The sequence below is a fragment of the Megalopta genalis genome, chromosome 2, assembly GCF_051020955.1.
Source record: "Megalopta genalis isolate 19385.01 chromosome 2, iyMegGena1_principal, whole genome shotgun sequence".
NCBI classification, from domain to species: domain Eukaryota; kingdom Metazoa; phylum Arthropoda; class Insecta; order Hymenoptera; family Halictidae; genus Megalopta; species Megalopta genalis.
The window spans coordinates 8,635,373-8,658,152 of record NC_135014.1 but is presented as its reverse complement, the minus strand read 5'-3'; the positions used below and the strand labels follow the sequence as shown (position 1 = coordinate 8,658,152).

General features: G+C 44.1%; 1 protein-coding gene across 19 annotated transcripts in view; it reads right to left on the bottom strand.

Annotated features, from left to right (window-relative positions):
* The window catches only part of LOC117226595 (CUGBP Elav-like family member 1-A), a 425,233-nt gene that overhangs the window by 148,176 nt on the left and 254,277 nt on the right, over positions 1-22,780 (bottom strand). The window lies entirely within an intron of this gene.

Here is a 22,780-nt window from a genome sequence, read left to right as displayed (position 1 = left end):
TATGCGAATCGAAAATGTTATTGCGCAAACAAAATCACTCTTTGGCGTAATTACCCACTCCATAGTTCTTTCGTGTTGCAGGCGCGTGGAGCGGCGACCTCGAAAACACGATACTCGTAAAGTTACCGAGTTAATAAACATTTTCATTTGGCAAAGTACACTTTGGAATCGATCTACGTCGTATTCGTTTTGAAAGCTCGCCGTGGCTGCATGCGGAGCTCATTATAGGGACGATAAAAACGCTTAAGCATCTCGCTCGTTCCTATCAAACCGAAAAACAACGAAAGCGGCGCGATTATACACGACTCGATTCGTGTCGCACTTCGCTCATTCATCTCCGGATTCACGAATATCAAGCATCTTTTATATTTTATATTATAGTGGGGCTGTTCTCCACATAATTCGTCTACATCGAATATCTTGTTTATTTTTATTACAAGAACAAGATAAAGATGTATACAACCTGCGAAATTGTTGTAAATAAAATTGGGAATTGATTTGAATGCGATAATTATGATAGAGAAAGATTATCGAAGCAAATTATTATTATTGACTTTGATGTTGACCTTCGATGTTACGATTCTGAGAATATGTACTTCCGCTTGAAAAAACTTCGATGAAATTTTCTCCGAAAAATTCTTTGAACCAAATATTTGTTTCGCCGGCGATATTTTTCCCTATCGTAAATAATAAACGAGATATTCCATGCGGTCGTGTCTGGTGGGCCGTACATTCGGTTGATTATACGTCAGGAAACATTGAACAGCACGCGGCGGATTAATGAACGCGATTTTCACGTATTCAAAAAGACGACCATCCATCGATGCAGTAACTGATAAATGAAATGCAAATTTTAATGAACTAATCCACTTCCGTGAAAAGATTCGTGATTATTATTAATAATCCGCAAAGGCGAACGGTTCCCTTTGAGTCATAAACGAATCGACTTAGCCCCTCGTGTTATTTCTCTGATTCAAGGGTTACCGTCGAATTTTAAACATGGTGGGCACATTCCGGAATACGTTAGCGTTCCGTCAGTCGCCAAAAGACTGGGCGAGCCACGTTTAATTAAGCTGGCGCAGATGTTTGATCAGAGTGGGGGTTCTTCTCGTGTATGTGCATACTATACTATATCTGTGGGCGCTTTTAAAACTTCCGGGCCACTGTCGTCGACGGCTGGTAACCTCGATCGGATTACACCCATTTGAAATCGTCCACGTCGGTGCATGGTCCGTGGGAACTACCCTCAGTCTCATCCAAACGGATTATCTTGTCGCCCGTCTGTGCACGTCTTTTATAATTTTCTAGCTGTACCATCGGCCCGATCGCTTCCCTCGCGTATACCAGCCTACCATATTTTCGTTCCCGACAACTCGCCCATGGGGCAGAGGAGCCAATTACTGTGCCCTGTTAGCAGACTTCACGAGTTTTCGCTACTAAATACAACTTCAGCAATTTAAATGGCGTTTCTCAAGGAGCAAATTTCAAAGTTTCGATACACAAAGTGTCGATACAGATATTCCCGTGACGTAAGTATCAGGTCTCCTGTGAATGTTAGGGAAAAAAAGAAATTCTGGCGCCAGTTACCTGTGCTGTCCTCCTGAATACCGAGTCTCAATAACTCAGGCAAAATAAAATTTTAATACTTAACATACTTTCATCAATTTTATATTGTATACAAAAAGTGTGATACAATAATAAGTCATTTAAAAGATTGAATTATGCTTTAACGAAACTTTATAACTATATTTATCCTCTTTAAAAATATGACAGAAGTGATTTAAGATTTGAGGTTGCGGTAAGCCTGTCCCGTGGTAAGCAGCACAATAACTGACGCATCTCGAGTGAAAAATAGATTCGCTTACTTTGCACAGTAAGTGTCAAAAAATTGAAATAACTTTTGTGGTATTTGAAGAACTTCCGTCCTTTACCTGTTTAATTTTAAGAAATAAATAATTAATTGGACACAAATAAAAAATGTTTGGTACGTCTTATTCGATAAATATAAAGTTAATTATGCTTAAAAGTAAACAAAATACACAATAATTGGCTTCGCTAACCTCTATAAATGACGCGCGTATCACGCTTCATTATCGAAAGTATTTTATAGAGACATCATTTAGAATTCATTCCTCCACGGGCACAGATCTCTATCTACGAAGTCGGAAAATAGTCCACGCGCCGTTGTTACATTTGATTGCAATTTATCACAATCTACGAAGCCCGTGTCTCGTACTTAGTTTATCGAAGACTGCCGCTAATTTGATTGAAAAGCAAAGGACGCGATATAAAGTAGGTTACAATAAAAGCACTTAGAGCCACGCTGTCGCCAGCAAGGTAAATTATGCCCATTAGCCATTTTATCGAAAACTGTTTCGAGGCGTTTATTATACTTCCCTTTAAGTCGGGAATGAAAGGTGTAAGGCGAAATAAGAGTACAGAGAAACATCGTCGCTAGTATAGGAGCAATCTTGTCGCGTTTACAAAGTCGTCGTCGGGATATACATAGATCGTAGCACATAATTGCGAGAAGCGTTTTATTGGCAATATTTCGGTTTGCTCGTACGGTTCACGGTGCAAATATGAAACTCGATGTAAGAAGGTCGGGGGCGACGGGTAAAAGATGAAAAAGAAGTATTCGACAGATAGAAAAGGAAGAGGTCGAATAGAGACGTAAATGCGCTCCTTTGATGTAGTTTGCCCTATTGGGCCAGGACGCCGTGCTGCCTCGTTCCTTTTTATTTATTTCTGGCCGAGCTGTGTGTTCTCGGAGCCCATCCTCGGCGCGGATCGGAGCGGAGAGACGCGGTGTGGAGCGGCGTCTCCACTTTCGACCTCGCCACCCTCGAGAGCGGAAGGAGCAACGTTCCCAGTTCCCGATAAGATAAGGATCACGATGCATGTATATTCACTCGAGCGGTAATCCTAGTTGTGGCCTGATAATTGAGCGTTTCGCTATGGCGGGAACGTATACGAGCCATTATTGTCGAGACGGTATCGGCGCTGGCCCGTAATTTGTTGTCGCTGTACGTCTTCAATGAGTCACGAGATTTATCGTTACCGCGTTTCCTATTACACGTCTGATCGTGATTTATCGCGTATCGGTCACTCGTGATAGCTTCCAATCAAACTGCGAATATCTGATTTTCACACACAGTGTGCGACATAAGAACGGGGGGAGGGGGCGCGTTATCTTTGGTAATTGCTGTTTAACCTGACAGTACACATGTAGAAGTCCAGCAGATTAGGAAGCTTTATCTCCCCCCTTCCTTCTCGTATTTATATTATATTAATTATATTATACTAGTATATGGAGAGAGATATAGATATTTAGAAATTCATGTATTATTAGCAATATAATTGTCATTTCTTATCGCGGGTCCATAGGCAGCCCACGTTGATGCTTTCGTTTCAGAAGTTCGAATGTATACTGTTCGGTTAAAGTGGGTTAATCGAAACGTATACACTGTCACCGAAATATGTACAAGTTTCCGAAATTAGTGTAGGGTTCGCGGAAAGATTTGAATCGATGTCCTTTCGTTTGCATCCGAAAAGAACGAAAAGGTCTGTCAGAAGTACAAGTACAGGTACAAGTTTCCTATGCTGGTCAACAAGTGGTTGCAACGTTGTAAGGAGGATCAACGTGACTATCAAGTGGATATACTTTTGGCGAAAAAGGGTACAAGTTTAACCCTTTGCACTCGAGTGGTGACTCGGAGGCACCACTAAAATTGTTAGTTCACGTTCCAAGATATAATTTTTATATTAACGAAGTTTAAATTTAAGAAATCGTTGAAAGCGTAACTGTTATCACAAGTCATCGCAAGACTCAATTTCATATGCATAAAATGCACTTTGTTATATAAAATGGAAATACCATAAGTCAGAAAAATTATCTTACATTTACGGTTAAAATGGCTTCGAGTGCGAAGGGTTAAGTATTGTATAACGGTGACGTAAGATCCGGTAATTGCACGAAAGACGCCGACCCAGCGACCGTCTCGGCATTAGGAAAACTAAGTGTTGGATCGACCATCGCAGTCAGCCGACGCAAATGCGGTGGAAATTGTATGATCCGTTAAAAAATTTAAACTACGAGCGAAACGTATCGCGACATGAATAACTCCTGCACAACAATTTGATAACATACAACGGTTGTTACCTATCTTTTGCACTGACAAATTAGTGGAAAGCATGTCTAAAAGTTGTCCAACAATAATTGCTAATAACGGAGGCTGGACACATTGTTAGGTAACAGCGTAATGGTAACTAATACACTGTCGACCTAAAATTTTTTATAAAAATAATTATATTCGCAGAGACATTGCGTCCACGCGCTTATATTACACCGCATAGTTTGCAACTATTCGAGCTGTCCGTTCGGCTAAAAAATACCAAGCTAATGATTGTAAAACTGAACTTTTCCTGGAATTCGTTCCCCGCCGTTGTTCATCTCGAACAGGCTAATATGATTTGTTTCCGTTTCATACGGAGAAATTAAGGGTAACGTTATGCCTTTGCATTACAGAGCGCATAATCTGTCTTAATTAACCGAGTGGAAAAGGAATTTAATATGTGCATGGTAATGAATTTCGTTCCAGCCAGGAAGTAATATCATCCCAGGTTTCTGTCAAATTTACCACGAATCTTGAATACACTGACACGCGCGCGCTGCCTTGCGCGGAATTAAACGTTTATGGGAGGAATCGAAGCGGACCAGACCTCGTTCGTTACGCCGCGAGTCAAAGAGACGTTCTCCATCGGCGAAAAGTAAGTGCATAAAGTCCGACAATAAAATGAATTAAGAGAATTCTCCGTCTGAATCGAATAAAGTGTTCCAACGTTGCACTTGCTCGATGTTCTTCGCGCACAGTTCTAGCGGAACCGTAAAAAAAATGATACGTAGGAGCTTAATTAACCCTCTGGAACACATAGAAACTTTTCATCTAATCTTTGTTCTTAATTTGACGTTAATGGACTTATACACTTACTCGCTTTCGAGCCATCCATATTACTTTATTTATTCTACAAGTGAGTAAAAATTGCATCTAGTTATTTGTAGATACTACTAGAGATTACCAGTTAATACTAGATTGCCTTAGGTCGATCTATTAACTTCATCGAAACTACTAAATGACTGATTTGTCATACGAACGCTCTTGTTTTCTTGGTTATCTCAGATAATCAAGGTTCTAGTGTGCTGTAAATTTTCTTCAAAATTTTTAATATTAGGTCTACCGGAAAGTTCTGTCCGTTTTCGAATTGAAATATAACACAATTTTCATACATTTAATAATATTTATTGTAGAATACACTTTCCATCGTTACTTATGACTTCTTGCCAGCGCGACGGCAACTTGTAAATGCCATTTTTAAAAAATGATTTATTTTTAGAGGCGAAGAACTCAACTAGTGCTTGCTTGACATCAGCTTCAGTTTTGAATTTTTGTTCCTGTAAAAAGTTTTGCAAAGAGAGAAACAAGTGATAATCGGAGGGTGCTAGGTCTGGGGAGTATGGTGGATGCGACAGAATTTCTCAGTCTAGCTCTGCGATTTTCTGACGAGTCGCCAAAGCAGCATGTAGCCATGTTTTCGCGATCGCGTCTCACTTAATAATGACACGAGACATCTTTGTTTCAGTTTATTTGGGAGAGTACATGTGTGTAAATGCAATGCTAAAGAGAGATAGTCATATATGTCTCAAATCAACATGTGCATATGGATTGAAACTTGAAGTGACACTATCGGACAGAACTTTCCGGTAGACCTAATATTTTCGCCGTTGCTTACAAGTCGCGTCGCTTTTCCAATTAGGCGATCTTTCGATATCACACGTTGTTGATGAATTCGATTTTGACATGTCGAAAGGACACAAATCTGCGACTCGAACCTCGGCAACAATCTTTGTCATTTCCTTGTCATTTTCTCTATTAACAACTTGTTTCAGAAAAAAAGTCTACGATCCTCAAATTGGGCACACATTTACTAAAATATTTTAACAATAAAAAATACTCAACGAATGTAATTATAACGAACACATTATATAGAAAATACCGTTAAATATTTCGATCCACATAGTGACACTATCGGAGAGAACTTTCCGTTAGACTTAATACGAAGCGAAGAATAAAACACACCATAATTGAATCGTTGCACCGAAGAAAAATGGAGGTGATAGAAGATCGGAGGGTAAATAGAAGGTTGAACAATGAGTCTTAAGCGGTGGAGCTGGTGTCGGGCTGGTTTGTTTACCTAACTCGTCAGAATCCCTGATTAGTTAACCTACTCCGGGGTCCCTTTGATTTGAAAAGAGGATAACCAAGTCGATGGGGGAGAAATCTCCTCCCCGGGGAGGAACTACATAGTATTGTAACGACTGCTCTTTTCTCCTCGACTCTGTCTTCCGCGGCACGCTCTATAGATCAAGATGAGAGGAACCGGCCGAGTGGAAAATCGCTTTAAACCTCTCTCCTCCCTGGCTAATATTAACTTTCTCTTATCGTTTCGCGAAATTCCCGAACTCTTTTTTTTCCCTCGCACACTGGATCGGACGGGAAAAGCTATATCCCTATTGCTAGGCCTTCGCCGATTCACCCGGCTCAGGGGGATTAATTGCTGGGAAATTTCTTTCTCGATGAAAAGCTTGCCTTAACTCACCCCTCCTTCCGCTTCACCCCTCCCTCCCAGTCTCTCGCCTCTTTGCGCCAAGAGCAATTAATTTTGACGGTGAATGTGGCTGATTTCGTGGCGCATTGTGGACGATTAACGATGCCAAAATGAATAATTAAAAAAGTTGTTAGCGTCCGAACCTGCGCCGGGTTCTATATCACAGGCGCGAGAAGCTCGCTGATCGATAGCGATCCTTGGGTCATTGATTTTACATCGTTTTTATATTTGATTCGAATCATGAGATCTTTAGGATGAATAATTTGTGTACCGTTCGCAGCTTTGAAAAATTGATTTATCGATCGCAGAAGTACACATTTACGATAATAAGTCGAGCCTTCTATGATTTGTTCAATTGGGCGGGATTGATGTAGAAAAAGATTTAACTCGATCCGACGAATGGTTTCTCAGAGAAAATTTCACATGGAGAGCAGTAAAAATTTACGAATAATTAAATAGATAAATAAATAAATTCGGAACTTCCAGTTCCCATGTACCATCTTGTTCTGAAATAGATACTTGAAGCACGTTTTGAAAATAGTAAACGCAAACAGCAATGTATTTTCAATACCCGATGCAACATTTCGCCATGAAATGTTAAAAAGAACACGAGCCAGAGGTTGGGCTAGCCTTCTGAATGTTACAACAGAAGAGGGATCGGGTTCTGTTACAGCAATATGGAAAAAGTTGTTACGTAGGAAGAAGTATATGGAAATTCTGTCCCGAGGACGCATCCGTTCATCGGGCAGAAGATATACGAAACGAAGGCGCGGAAGACGCGAGAAAGCCCGATGACGGAGAAGCGTGAAGGCGTACCTGTCCACGGGCTCGTTCCCGCACCCATTCTCGGACTCGTCCACGTGCTCGACCGAGTTTCGCCGGTCGTCGAGCACGACTACTTGCGCGGCTGGGAAAGCATTAGCGTTTTACGCTCGACAGGGAACGCGGGTCGCGACAGTTTGCTGCGGCGTAAAATCGTGCTTGCCTAAAGTTCCTCGTTGAAATAGTGTGTCGGTGCACCGGTTTGACACTCGCGAACTCTTTCGAGCTCGCGCCTTTCCACCCCCCTTGGCTTCTCGGTCAGAGTTTCTTGTCCAGGCCCCCCTATAAATCTCCAAACTTGAAAAGTCGTCGAGCAGAGCAGAGCGGAGCAGAGCGGAGCAGAGCGGAGCAGAGCGGAGAGGAGCGGAGTCGGCGTGCACGGGAAAAGTTGTTCGGCGTGAGCAACCGCGGCGCAACGTAAAGTGCATAATAATTAATGAGATAAAGTTGGAACCGCACCGCGTTGATAATTTTGTTTCGTACTTGCGCCCATTATCTGCCATCGTCCGGCGCAATAGCCGCAATACCGCGACACCGAAGCGTCACTAATTTTATGTTTTTCGCGGTTTATCGGCGACCCTTGCCTCGCCTCCTGTGTGCCCGCCGATGCTATCAGCCGATCGATATCGGCTTTATTAACACTTTGTCGGTCGGATGATGAGCGTTTTTTATCGACCTCAACGACAACCGGCGTTCCATCATCGAAATCACTGTGTCTTCCGCAGTATTTTCGCCGCGATGTTACAATTTGACAGCTTGCATTCCATTGACGACTCGAAAGCGACATTAACCCATTTGCGTAGAAAAGACGAATGAAACCGCAACGAGACTTCGCCATCGATCGTTTTGTAGTGTACTGCATTATCTGAACCGGTCGATACATAAAGCTGCTTTGCAGTTATCACAATGATTAATTGTTCCTCTCGTTTTCTTTTGTGCACAACTTGACGCGTTTCTGATGTTGTTTCAATGCAGAAAAATTAATCGCACGTGACGCGCCAGTGACGCATACGGATGACAAATTACCACATCATAGCGTGAAATAATGTTCACCTAACCGAATGGCTTTGCACTCTTTCTTTTATTATTTCTATTTAAAAATTATTCCGAGATGGATACAATTTTTGGGTTCGTCGCAAGCTAATTTCAGCTTCATCTGGAATGCCGTCGTGATCGTAGCATTTTAGCATTTCGAAGAATTTCACATAAATATAAACTGAATGCATTCGATTGTGCACGCCACGATGAAACAAACGACTTTTATTAAGAAAATAACTTCGCTTTTAATGCGAAGCTTTAAATTGAATCTCCATACAATTCTTTTATCAAGAAAATAACTTTCTGTTTAATGTCAAGCACTGCAGGAAACGAAGAAAAGTTTCAATCTTTTAAATGCCCGAGCAACTACGAAACTTCACTTTCTTGACGCATAAATTAAGTAGACTTTATAACAGAGAGAGATCCGAGTGCTATCAAAGCGATAAAAAGGTAGGTGTACGGAACAACGACGATCGCGCAATTTATTAAATGAATTATTTTCTTCGAAGAGGAACAATTTTTTACACAGACGGTATTTGTATGAATTGTAATCTGCGTGGCAAGCTTTAGAATAAACCGGAACAAAAAAAGTGAACATTTCTATGGCTCCTGCAACAAATTCTTGCGAACGAAGCGAAGCGGAAGCATTATTAATCTTAATTATTTGATTGACGTCTCAAGTTCGATTATTTACTAGCATTTAAATACATCGTTACAAGATTTGTTGGAATTTCAACGATGACCCATCGAACTGTTTTATGGTCCTTTGTGAGGGTGAGCCGTTGGCGACAGAGGCCCAGGTCGGCTCAGACGATAGTCAGTTCAAAAGTAAAAACCGAACCGTGAGGTTGCCACCTCGGGATTTCACCAACACCATATTTTCTGTATCTCTGTAATTTTGTAATATATCACCATCATCTATTTTACTGGATACGCGAATGTTCTGGAGTAGAATTTGTAATTCTGAATAAAGTGCTTTTAAGTATCATTTCATTTTACAACAAGATTAAATACATCGTTACACGATTAAATACATCGGTATCATCTACTCGAAATCGTATCTTTCTAGCTCGCGAGATGCGTCGCACTTTACACGTCAACAATTATTGTAAATCGAACGATTTATTCTGTTCCGAAACTACTTTTGGACGACACACCTTTCAATGTCCTAACTACTTGTAATTAATTGGTATTCGATGATTGTGCACCGAAGGATTTCCATCCGAAAATAAACAAATTATAAATCGCAATGTTCGTCGCGCATTTTAGAAAAATCGGAGCAAAGTAAACATTTCTACGGCCATTTAGAAAACCCCTTGCGATCGAAGCGAAAAGTAAAAGCACTATTAATGATAATTAATGCACGGACTTGCTCGGGAGTTTGCGGTCTCTGGAATGGGATACATTATGTGTCGAAGACACGTCTAATTCCGATTACGCGCGAGCCGCCCTGCACTTGGCTGGTTGTCAGCTCGGGTGACGTCATTCGTCATTGATCCATTCCCGTTCTACTTGTCATCGAGCGCTAGGTCATTCTATGTCTCGTCCAGAGTTGTGCTCATAACCGAGAATGACGGAGTTCCCTTCCGGCTGGACGAGCAGAGCCAATACGTTCGCTTTCGTGGATCGCGTCGCGACGGCACGAGTCGCAATTTGTGCCGTGTCCCGTCATCTTAAGAGTAATTGCGCCCGGCGATTCCCACTAATTAGTATCGGCGCGTCGTCATCAATCACCGAAGAAAGTCAACGAGCCAGGCTCCGGGGCGTCTAATACTCCTTGCCGTCGAAGGGCGACACGAGGGCAGGAGGGGGATGATCTTCGAGGACGATCATGTATATGTATGGGTTAGTTAGGAACAAACGGCATGTCGCGTAATCTCGGCACTCGTGCGAGACAATGGTATTTCGAGGCGAGTCAGCAGCGCGGAGAGACCGGAATTCCTCGAGCCCGTAAGAGATAATGCGTAATTTAGGGCGATTCCGATGGCTGACTCGACTCTAAATAATACGTTCAGGCCCCCCGGACAATAGAACAACGATAGGCCGCAGTCGCACGCGTGACCGTTCCCGGATTTATCTTTAGGTTCATCTAACGTGAAAGATTGATGCAATTTTGCCGACGGGATCGCACGCCGCGAATCCCAATGAACGAACCCGGCGTAATCGAGTGCTCGCGATACACCTTTCCCCCCCGGAGCAAGCGGCGGCACGTTTAATGAAGCCAGAGGAAATCGAGGGAGAAAGAGAGAGAGAGAGAGAAAGAGTAAGTCCTCGAAAGACCGCCGTCGACGTAAATGAATATCGAACACCTTCCCTTTATCAATCGATCCGACTTGCTATCGAAACACGAGCCTCGGCATCTCGTGCGCGAGACCAGAGGAAAATGATCTCCAGCGAAAAATTAATTTCCGATGGCTCGCGAAATTCTCGCCGCCTCGGGACACGTTCCGCGTAACAACGTCCCGAAAAGTGTTCGGCGGAAATTCTTATTTCGTTGGGAATTTCCGCGAAGTTAAACTCAAGTTCCGCTACTTCCGTACGAGGTTAGGGCTAACAAGGGACATCCGCAGAACGTTCGACACCACTTTTGATGAAACTCGGCGTGCTCCCGGAATAGGCAAAGTTAAGGAACACGTAGTTCCCTTCGGCAGCGAACTTTAAGGACGAAAGAGATAAAACTTGTCCTGGACGGTCGCTTCATCCTTTCAGAACGGTATCTTGCAAATTGCGGGGAATGTCGGGTAACGACTCGCGCGCTGCGCTGCGATGGTTCGTCTCCTATTAGGGGGAATTGCAGCCTTTATTTTTCTGCGAATCGAGGAGAGAGAATCCGTGGGGCAGTGGCGAACGAAGATCGCGGGCAATAACGAGTCGCCGAGCAGAAATTGAAGTAACGGTTGCGTGGCGTAACCTATTACACCCACGCGCGCACACGCGCACGCACACGCACATGTGTCCGGGATTCTCGTGCCAATTAGGACTCTATAAGGACGAGAACGTCGAGGCGTAGGCGATCTCTGCCCTTCAGTGTCTCCCTCGGGCTCTATTCCCGTATCCTCGCTCCTCTAATTAGTCTGCCCGATAAACTCGATTACGGTGTCTCCAGCTGCCCTCCTCGAACCTGACTTCCCCGCGTCCTTCCCGCTGTCCATTCAACCTGATGTTCAGCTATGCAAGCGAGACGCTTTTCGTTTTTCCCATCGCAAACAAGCACTCTAATACCGGCTCCTATCTTCAACCCGGCAAGTACATGCGCGAACTTCTGAAACAAAAGTACCCACGGCTACGCGGCATGCTCGTGGAACCCCCGGTAAGAAGCGACACTTATTGATAATAATATATCAATATCTGTATACAGGGTGTCCCAAAATTATGGTACTGCCGGGAAACGAGGGATTCCTTAGGTCATTCGAAGTAATTTGTTCCTTAGCAAAAACGCAATCCGCGGCTTTGTTTGCGAATTATTGACGAAAAACATCGACCAATGCGAGGTGGTGCCAGATTGTTCTCAAAGCATGAATTACAAATATTTTTCACGTGTTTCGAACACATTTTTTCTAACGCTTGTCACGAAAGGACTTTGCCTCTGTGTTCTTATTTCTGGGGCAAACGGTACATCTCGTTTTCGTTGATAAAACACAAGAAGGAACACTGGGCAGCATTGCAAAGAAACTAAACCCGAAGGATAACTGAGACACCGAATCTGAACAATGCGTCAAGAAAGCAAACGAAGAGTTAACGAAATACACGCAATGGACATCCACGCGTGTGTACTGCCGGGTTAACACGTTCCGTGCCGAGCTTTTTTTACTCGAATCTTCACACTTTGATATTTTACTAAAACTTGATGTATTACGTGCAATTATTAATTCTCGTACACATAACAACGTAACAAAAACTTATCAACGCCCATTCTTGCGGTGGAAATTGATTCTTCGGTTCTAAATTTCTTGTAAACAATTTGTTCAGTTCACTAAGTAAACATGCAAGCGTGTACCATCGATGGTACACGTGGCACGGAACGTGTTAATAAACTGGAACGCGTCCTCTCGCCGAACGATTACATCGAATCTTCTCTAACTGCCGATCGAACGCGAAAATTACTCGACATCCGTCGCGATCGACAATGGAGAACGCCAACAGCAGGTAACGATTCGAGAGCAGAGATATAGTCGGCGAACACGGAAGAAAATGCGATGGTTCGAGGCTCCGTTCCCGAGATAATGGACTTTGAAGACGTTGCCGGACGCGCGCTATGAATCCACGCGCGGAGACTTATGGAGCAAGCGTCTGAGACTGCCTTGATGTACTCGATCCCCCGGCCAGGTGAATTGTTCGCAGGCAAAAGGCATTAGAGAACCGTTTCAGGAAACTAGTGAGACAATTCACCCTACGACCCTTAAAATATTGGTAAAGTTTCAAAAGTGGCGGGCCTCGGGATCCGTGAAACGAAACTCTCCACGAGGCTATTGTTCGCTGAAACAGGTAACTTCACGAAATCACCACATATATTACCCGGCGCGGTAGCAAAGGAAAGCACCAGATACGTTTAACTTTACGCCATTCTGCAATCCTTTTAGCTAGCCGTATTGCGCTTTCTTGGGCGCGATTCCGTTGTCTGACTGTGACGGTCCCGTTCCATTTGCTCGATGCGCACCGATCAATTATCGACAGTCCTTTACATCGCGGTTATCGTACTTTCCCTCTGCGGTGTTAACGACATACAATCGTTCGTGTTGGAATTTCAACGATGACCCACCTAACAGTTTTATGGCCCCTTGCGAGGGTGAGCCGTTGCCTACAGAGGCCCAGGTGGGCCCAGACGACAGTTCAAAAGTAGACACCGAACCGTGAGGTTGCCACCTCGGGATTTTCACCAACACCAGATTTCTGTATCTCTGTAGTTTTGCAATATATCACCATCACTTATTTTACTGGATACGCGAATGTTCTGGAGTAGAATTTGTAACTCTAAATAAAGTGCTTTTGAGTATCCTTTCATTCTACAACAGTTCGAAAACGATTATCGTCATTATCGATCAAATCTGTTGAAGCAATCTTCTATTTTCTGTAACAATTGTGTAAAATTTAAGATACGCCAAGAATTTCTTCGAGACCATTTAAAATAGAGAAATGGTGTAAACTGCAAAGTTATGTGTTTGTTTATAAAGAATCACGAACACCGGTTCGAGACGAATGGCTTAGAGATTTCGTGGCCGCCGTTTCCATGGTTTCTTTCACCCTTAAGCCACCTCGACGAAAGGAAACCCCGCCTTCATCCCTTTGTCGGAAATTATCGAACAAATCTTGTTGCTCTCTAGATTAAATCTCACTCGTGCCACGACGTCGTCGGTGGATCCGGCTGAACCGAATTGTTTCTGATTTTGGGATACCGACAACTTCTAATTAATTGATCCCCGCGACCAATTACTCGCAAAGCCGAATGAAACTTGACGAGCCGTGCCAGCCGTTCCAGCCGCTGGAACTTCGATGCGTACGGTAACCAGGGAGCTTTAAGTTACTTTTGATCGTTACAATTACTGTTTGATTGATCAAGACCAAATGCACCTTTTACGGATCAATAGTAACGTTCCATTTAAGTTAAAGTCTTTGGAATCAGCTATTCGAACTATTTCAACTAGCTGATAGAAAATTAGAACTTCGAATTTAACTTCGTTGAATAGCAGCGATAAAGCAGAACACAATTTTAATTTTAATTAAATAAAAAATAAAATTAATACTAATATTTAATTAATTTAGTCAACGTATTTTTATTTCTTTTTCTTTTGTTCAGTCATTCCGTAGTCAACACACAAGTGCTGCCACTTTTTGTTTATTTATGAAAAACTCGGCTATATTGATTTATCGACCGAAAAACCTATAATAAAGATGCAATCTGCGCTGCTTAACAAGAAAAGTCGACTTACACCGATTGGCTTCTGAACCGTATAAACATAGTAGTACCGGACTCGTCAAAAATGACGGATTTCAGAGTCTTCATTTTATAATTATTGAGATTGTGGAAACGCTTTCACGGGCAATCATTGGATATGTCTGTTTTTCTATCGAGATCTACTTTATAACAAAACTTGTACAATGTCTTGATAAATCCGGTTTTGTTATTCTGAAATAGTACAAATTAGTCGCTTTTACGATTGGTAGTTGTAAGGTTGAAAACGATAGAACGCAGACGATTAAAATAATTAAAATGTCGCAACCATACAGCCGAACAGAAACGAAGAAAAATTGTAACGCATATGTCGTGCGTTCTGTTTGTTCAGACAGTTAATAGCGCAGTTATTTAATTCGGTGATCCTTAGAATAGACCTTCGGAGAACAATGAAACGATCGTAAACTCACGGGGGAGCAGGTGTCTTTACTTTTGCTGGCAAGAAGGGCCGAGATTCTGAAAAATAAGATAGAAAAGAGCGGAAGATGAATGGCCGTGAAGAGGAAAATATCCGTTGCTTTTGGAATTTAACAAGGGACAAAGGTATCGCTGGACCTCCGACCTCGCGGTGGCAAGTACTGGAGCCTCGAGCACCCTCGAGCGGGTCCGTCAATTTCCGTGCTCGTTAGGTGGGTATTTATTCTTGCTTCTGCCGGGCTGTACCTTATACCATACACCCCTTTAGCTTGCCTCGCCGATGGATTTTAATTATTTTTTCACCCCTGCGCTTATGGTCTTCCGTGACGTCGGGGACGCATCCGCCGCGCCGGCTCGATTAAATTTAAAAGCCAAAACAGCCAGACGAACATTCAAGATCCTGTCCTCGTGGTCGTCGGGGAATCTCGTTATACCTTTGTCGGCTGATTGCACGCTTAACCGAGGCAACGATTATTTCTCCCTTATTTTTCGCGAGCCCGAGACACCATCCCGCACCACCGGGTATTTACGCGCGATTTTTCTCGAATAATTAACGTTACCTCTTCCGACCGGAAACTCGAACGGCGTTCCTTCGGGCAAAAAGAAATTTTCGAAACGGTGCTCTTGGCAGCGATCGGATTTTTTCCGGATAAAATAACAACCATACGAACCAGCGAACCGATGATACTATGTATATTCACACGTTTTGTGCTGGGGGTAACTTCGATGAAACGATAGGTCGGTCGTTTCCATATCGCGCAGAAACAAACGAGTGTTTGTTTAGCGGGCAGAGTTGAGATCGGTTACGCGGTCGATTCGTTGACTATTTGGTCAATTTCGGCGATGTAGTCGGCGGTGCAGTCGTCGCGTCGGCGAATAAAACTAGTCGAGATTTGAGGGAAGTCCCCGAAATATCTGGCATTTTGTCGGGGCTCTGTAATTGTCTGTTTCTTCGACTGCTCGGGTAGCCCGACATTTTTCAGGCCTCGCGTAACGACCGTGGAGAATCGCGTAGATTCACAAACTCGACCCAATTCTATCGTTGGTAAAACAGCAAACTCGCAAGCTCGTAAAGTTTGCCGATGGTAAACCGTTCCCTCTCCCACTTCAATTTGTCCGTTTCCTGCGGTCGTCCTTCTCGTTCCTGCCGCCTTGCCGTGTTTGCTCTATGTCGATCCGTTTCTTCCTGTTCACGGCGTGGACGAAACGGACGAAGCGGAAGAAGCAGCGCTTCCCCGATTAACCCGAGTTTTGAGTGTTTGGAATGCCGGATGGTAAACCGTATCCGATCACGCGTGGGAATCGGCCAGCGACTGCTCTCTAAGCGCTCGTACAGCTCCGGTTACAACGTTTCTAAGGACACGCGAAATTTTTTTCGATCGAAACGCCACGACCCGGACGAATCGCCCCCGGCAACGGTAACTTTTAACCCGCTTTAACTTCGTTCTCCTTGGACCTAAGCGATGCAAACTGCAACTGGATTATGGCAGTCGGTGTCTCGCGGCAACCAGAAACAGGTGACATTTTACCGAAGCTCCGTAAAATCGTCGATGAAAGAACTCAGAAGCAATATAGTCAGCGGCAAGTGTCAGCGGCGAGCGTGGTGGTATTCCGAAAGAAGAAAAAGGGTTAATTGGATTTGTGTTTTAATGAGAGTCTTTATGTCAAGTACCCGCGTCAACGAGCACACGCAGATGCGTGTACTAGTTACGTTTGAAAGCAACCGCGAAAGAAGAAAAAGAAAAGGGTTTGAAAGCCGTCCGCGAATGATATTTCCATGACTATGACGCCAAGCTTCCGAGTCGTTCATAGACCCTTTTCAAGGTGAGCTTCGTTTGCATTCGGTGAAAAGGGTCCATAATTTTGGCTTACGAGCGAGGACAAATTCAAATTTAACGTTATTATATGGAAGTAACGTTATTACGGGAGCAGTGTATCCACGGGACGAGAAGAGACTCCTCCACAAAGCTTTCAAAGCACGCAGTCGGAATATTTAAAATACGATGGTAATGGGACAATAAAGAATCGTAGCGAGCCGCGCGCCATTCAAAGCCTCCTTTAACATAATTACTATGTGACAAACTCACGCAAACCAACGGCGGCACTCTGCCGAGCGCAATGTCGTTGTTCCATCCATGCGAGAAACATCGTTCAAATTAAAAATCTAAAAATCGTATCGTTGTTGTAACTCGTATTCGCGATTTTATACAAACAATTTTTAATTATTTTAAAACTGCTACTTACTCTTCTCCGCATTTCATCCACTCACTTTTGTCACGGATGCGTAAAAACCGCATCCACATCGTATCATTGTGTTTATCATAATTTTATCATATTTGTTGTTACGATAGAATCCCACAATTTCACGGTCTCGTATTTTAACCCCTTGCACTCCGCTGTCCCCTCTCGTGGGACATCGTAATCCTAGCATATCACTCGGATGTCCCCTCTCGTGGGACATTAAAGTTTATTAGTGATTACGGGGAATTGAGTTATTTCGGCGCAACTTTTTGAGCCATGCATGTTTCCCTGAAGTTTTCTCTTGAAATGGCACAAGAAATCAAATCAAAAAATAGTAAAATTACTAAGATATATACAAGAAATGTCAGCGGGTTTTGACGAGAACGTGAGAGGCGTGCTCACGACGGTCCGAGCAGTTCAAAGACGCCACTTGAAAAGAGAGATAAGGCAAGTTTGTAGAAGAAAGATCGGTATGCGAACATAGCACGCACTGTATAGTGAGATTTATAATAATAAAATCTGGAGGTAAAGATTTTCAAAGCTGAACTCAGTCTGGTTTGAAGCGTCGAGCGGTATAGATAGATCTAACGAGTGAGAAAATCGGAAAAGTGATTCTTCTCTTGGTAAATAAATTGTTTGGTAAAAGTTTTTTTGGTAAATATCATCTTGTGAGTTAGTAATAACAATTAGAAATTTTCAACCTATGTATTTATTCATATTTTTTATTAGAACAATGGCAAAACGTTCAAACACGAATGAGTCTCATGACACAAGTAGTAGTGAAGATGAGCTCCAGATAGACGTTTATACAGATATGTTAGAAAGACTAACTGTAGAAGGTCTGCTTCTACAGTTAGCCTATCGTTTTGATAGCAGTGATAGTGATATTGTCCAAGCAACAAGGCGACGAGAGAAAGAGTTCGCATAGATAGCGATTACAACAACGAAACAAAATTATAAAAAATAAAATATTGATCTTTTTGCAAATTTCTCGATTTCAGCCAGCTTCATATGAGTCCAATATCATTATAATATGTTAGTTAGTTCCAAAACCATACTAAATAGTACGAGGGTCTGTAAATTCCCGTTTCTGCCGAAAAGTGGCGCTGAGTAGCTGGTAGCCAACGTCCAGATTGGTTCGGAGTGCTAAGGGTTTAAATGAAAAGAAATCGAATTAATACCCACGTTGATAGGTAAAGTAATAGAACAAAGCATACTAATTAGGAGATACGTAACTAGTTACTAAATAGTTTTCATATGTCACAGAAGAGGTACTCTGTATTGTAAAAATGAAGGCAGCCAGCAAAAAAATGGTGGTAGTGAACTTGCTAAATTCTTCTGACGCTTTTACTGTTTCTTATTTCAGCTGCACCCTTTGTTACGAGTCCATAAAATCTGTGCTCCAACCGCCGCGCCTTTCGTCGTTTTATCAGAGACACACCAAAATGGATGAAATTTGAAGCGACGTTGAATTTGATTTCTAAATATTTAATTGGTCACGGCGCGCTGTCGATGCTGCCTCTAATTAATGGTGCGAGGGGCGCGGGTTTTTGCAGGGTCGGTAGACGGGTGAATCGACGCACAGAACGCGCAAGTCCAGCAAAAGATGCGCGTCGAGAGCGAAAATCATGTGGGGAGTAGGGGAGTGACAGAGAAGAGGGTAACGAAGGAAGGAGAATGCCAGGTAGAGGGATCACAGGATCATGAGGCATGATTTCACGGGACGGTGGTTGGGTGAGTGTCATGCCATCGGATGCTCGAGCTATGTGCTTCATGTATCATGTATGGAGGGTGGCGCACTCGCTGGGAAGAGTGGCGTTGGGAAGGGAACGGAAACTGGGAAAACCGTTTCCCCACGGTGCGACGGAGAACACTTGATTCAAAGGCAGATGTCACTTCCGAAACATGCTTTGGTTTGCGCGTGTCCTGCATATTTATCGCGCGAAAGAATTCGCTTCTATGCAGTTCAGTAATTAACCGGTTTCATTTCGCCAATAATGCCGTCCTCGAACGGCTGCGCCTACGCTTCGGACCCCGAGTTTGCTCTCGTCGGGATATCCTTTTCCCGAAGCAGAAAAATATTTGTGCTTGTCCGATCCCAGGCAGAGGCATTCCACTAACGCGTTACTCTCGATCAAATAATCGAATACCATTCCGCAAAACGAAACGAGGTTGTCCACGCGCGCATTCGTCCCGCCGCCTAATGCTTCGGCTGTTACTTTTAAACAGACGGATGGTTAAATCCAATTAATACAATTAGCCGATCCTTTAATTAAACGGACCCCATACGGGCCGGGCGAGTGTATGAAATATTTTTCTTCCGTCCGTGACTACGCTCGGTGAAATACGAGTTCCGCGGTTAAATACATTTTTTTCATCAGAACACAATTTCCAGAGCAAGAATTTAATTTCGTTAATACACTCTTTACATGCGGCGGCGTGGCCCGGTGTACCTCCGGCGAGAGAAAAATTCCACGATTCACCCCTTTCAACGTTAGATTGCCGGGCGAACGTTCGCCGCTGATTTCATTTATTTCGCCATGAAATTGTTTATTCCCCGCGGCGATGTTCATAAGCGTGTAATAAGCCAGCGTATTAGACTGAGATCCGGCGAGAAGTTCCGAACAGATGAATTCCTGTTTCTATCGCGGAGAAACGAGCGACAGCGGAGAGCTAATTTTTTCCGCCAAATTACTTTCGTCCCTGTAACGATCGTTTCCACAAATTTCCCGTGGAAAGGTAATTAGATTCGACGAGCTTAGAAGCGCCATGCGTATGCTCAGAATGCACGCGTCCCTAGGAAACGCAGACGTGCCCGGTCGACGCAGAGAAATGCATTGCGTGCTGAGCGCCCTTGGAATAGTTCTAGGGAATTTAGGGCAACTCCCATACGCACATACGGCGTCTGGCAGTGACGTGAACGTGTTCCGCGAAGCGTGAGTGATTCGCTGGAGGGTCGAGCGCCAGGCTTTGTCATCCATTCACCGAGGTGGCCGTCCATCTGACTCGAAAGCGCATCCAAGTGGCCAACAGGTTATTACAATTTATCTTGATCCCTGGATATTCTATCCTAACGCGCCCTATGTCATTCCTTGGATCCTGACGCGATCAAATGACCGATGAATATTCGTTTTAACACTGTCCAAAAACAAGCTATGGTCTGGACGGTGTCCTAACGATTCGACGGCGATTTCGCGATTACCTTGGACCCGATTAATCCTCGCGAACATCCTCATCGACGAGCCTTTCACCAGCAACGCCGGGGAAGAGGGGAGATACCCGCGAAGAATTTGAAATATTAATGGCTCGAGGTAAGGAATCTCCCCTCGGTTTCTGATTTCGTTTTTCCCGAAAGCCCTGATTCTCTTGTTCTCCGCGCGAGAGTCAAGGCGCGGTAAGGGAGAGACGGGAGGCGTCGGGACGAAATTCCAGGAAGGAATCGCGGGCGTTCCAGCAGCGTGACATCTTGAAAAGTCATGTGCAATTTTACGGATGAGCACGAAACGATAAAGGAACAGGGAGTCACCGGAGACAGCAGGGACCGAACAGAGACGAAGACAGAAACGGAGACGGAGGCTAAAACGTAGACAGCGACAACGAAACCCGTGCGCACAGCCTCGGTATGAGATTTCATTGGATTATCACGCCTTGCGGTTGCTGGTTCCCGTGGCATCGGTTCGAGTATTCGGCTGCTCGATCCCCCGGGATAATTTCTTGTAAGAAAACATTCGGTATTCCGATTCTTCCGGATACGTGGCTCGCAAAGCGACGATACGCCTCGATCAGCTAAAGGTTAACCGGGGGAAATTCATTTGCTCGCCGCTCGCATTAGACTGATTAAAATGAAACGCTTCAAGTTCCCCGGAGAAGTTCGCGATCTATTCGAAACTACTCGAATTAGTTATTCATCTCGAAAGAGACATCAAAGATCGAGGATCCGAAGCGATACGATCGGCCAACGAGAAACTCGAGGAGCCGAATATCCTAGGTCCTAAGGCTAACGAGGTATCCGGTTCTGCGGTCGAGAAGAAACGCCGGAGCGAAGAATATCGCGGACGATGCCCAGACAAGCGAGGCACGTGGTCAATTGTCTCCTTTGATCAGAAATACCTTTCGCTCGTCGGCAGAAGCCTCTCGGTGATCAAGGCAAGTCGTGGCTGGGAATTGGAAGGTAACCACAAAGAGACTGACAGCGCAAGAATGTCGAGGATCCACCGAAAGATTGTCTCCGATCGATCGTGTTTAGATTTGCGAACAATGCCAAGCCGTCTTAATTAAAAACTCCTCTTGCCAGGCAAATGGACATTCCCATCGATACGGTTTAATGGAAAAACGGAGATAGAGAGATGTGGAAAAAGATAAATAAAGAGAGAGGGGGGGTAGGTTGAGAGACGTGGGGGTAGGTTGAGAGGTACTTTTGCTTTCGGCGGAGCTGGATCATTGAAAGCGACGTCGAATTGATGGGAGATGCTTGACGATGTTCACTGGCTCGCCAGGATAACCGAGAGACACATCAAAAGCATCGGGTCCCCATTCAAATCTTTGATGGCCGGTGGCCGCAAATAGCGCGTCCCAGCGGACCTTCATAATCAAAGATGTCAGCCAGAGAAGCCAGAGAAGAACGCCAAAGGGCAGAAACCGGAAGAGAAGCGCGCAAGGAAAAGGGAAAGGCGGTGAACTTGCGCGTGTATGAACGGAGCGCACCGACAGAGGATGGGACCTACTTTAAAAGTGAAGCGTCGGATAATCATTCAAGTGTCGGCCTGGTGAAAATGCCAGGCAAGAAATTGCATACTTCTCGATTTGTTCTCTCATTCGGCGACGAAACGTGTAAAAGCAACGACAACGCGAGGGAAAAAGAGAAAACATTGCCCGGGTCCGCTTGAGTTTCTTTTCGGTCACGATCGGTTCCAGCGTTTTGGCTCGGCGTTTTAGCGATCCGGAAATATTACGCGATTGAATTGGAATTCATTAAAGTATCTGTAGTTCACGGTATTTGGATTCAAAATGCGAGACAAGAGTGAGTGAGAGAGAGAGAGAGAGAGAGAGAGAGAGAGAGAGAGAAAGAGAGAGAGAGAGAGGTGGGAGGTCAAGATATCGAGCAAAGGCAACAGGGTAATCTCGGTTTTTAGTTTTCGGTTGCCCAGTGTTTGCAAAAGTCTGGAGAATAATACGGTCCGCCGGTTTCCCGCGGCAAAGGGGAAAAAGAAAAGTGATCAGCTGTCTCCTTTCACGTTTCCCGAGCATTCGAGCGAGCAATCGTCAAAGGAACTCGGCTCGAACCCAGCCGGAAAGAGCTTCGAAAAAGGTTTGGACATGGACGGTATATATCCGAACTTTGTCAGCTTGTAATCGAACATTGAGAGGCAAAGAGAAAAAGATCGAAGCAACAGAGAAACGAAGAGAGAAAGAGACAGAAATAGAGAAAGAGAGAGAGAGAGAAGAGGAAAGAAAAAGGAAGGAAGGAATCGAAGGTCCCAGCGGGCAGTAGTCACTTCTATAATATTCAATACGCTTCCTGGTACAGGTGGCTATTCATCAATTCAAATCCGCAAGTTCTCCCCATTCATACAAATTCCGTGCACACCGCGCCTAGTCCCGTTCGTACATTAATGGATGCAGCTTCCCTTAGGGGAACAGCAGAGG